This window comes from Tupaia chinensis, unplaced genomic scaffold (assembly GCF_000334495.1).
Source record: "Tupaia chinensis unplaced genomic scaffold, TupChi_1.0 Scaffold000113_1, whole genome shotgun sequence".
Classification (NCBI taxonomy): Eukaryota; Metazoa; Chordata; class Mammalia; order Scandentia; family Tupaiidae; genus Tupaia; species Tupaia belangeri.
The window spans coordinates 5,480,347-5,480,935 of record NW_006159577.1 but is presented as its reverse complement, the minus strand read 5'-3'; the positions used below and the strand labels follow the sequence as shown (position 1 = coordinate 5,480,935).

Below are 589 nucleotides of genomic sequence, written 5' to 3'. Positions count from 1 at the left end.
GCCTGTAGTAAAAACCCCTCCCAAAAAAAAAAAAAAAAAAAAAAAAGAACCAGATCCCATATGTCAACCCAGTAATTCAAATTCCAAACACACCAGACATGTGTGCATGTGTGCCCAAAATTCTAGTAGGATGGAGATATGGAGAAGGGACAGTAACATGACCATGCTCTAGTGAGGGGTGCTTCTGCCCTTTCCCTCGCTTTAAAAATGTAATTAATTAAAAATCATCTACATAGAAATAACCATTCCTAAATGGCAATGTGTAGACCTTAATGGAATCCTAATTCAAATAAACCAACTATAAAAAGACAAGATAATTTTGAAACAATGAGGAATATCTAATCACAAGTGAATAACAGGTAACATCATAGAATAATTACTTTTTCTTTATTTATGGGTGTCTGCACACACATATAAGAGAAAAAATAAGACAGAGAGAGGCAAAATCACCCTCCACAGGGTCTGATCATGCCTCCAAAACCCTCCAGTTCTCCAGCCCATTGGATCTTGGGAATGTAACACATCTCTGTCATGTTTCAGGCTGGCCAACCAGGAAATTTGAACTGCAGGTGGCTTGTAGATTTGGTTT

The 589-nt window shown here is 37.5% G+C and overlaps 1 protein-coding gene across 4 annotated transcripts in view; it reads right to left on the bottom strand.

The window, feature by feature from the left end:
* ATE1 (arginyltransferase 1) overlaps window positions 1–589 on the bottom strand; it is a gene marked incomplete at its 5' end in the record, with an annotated part of 145,529 nt that overhangs the window by 143,965 nt on the left and 975 nt on the right.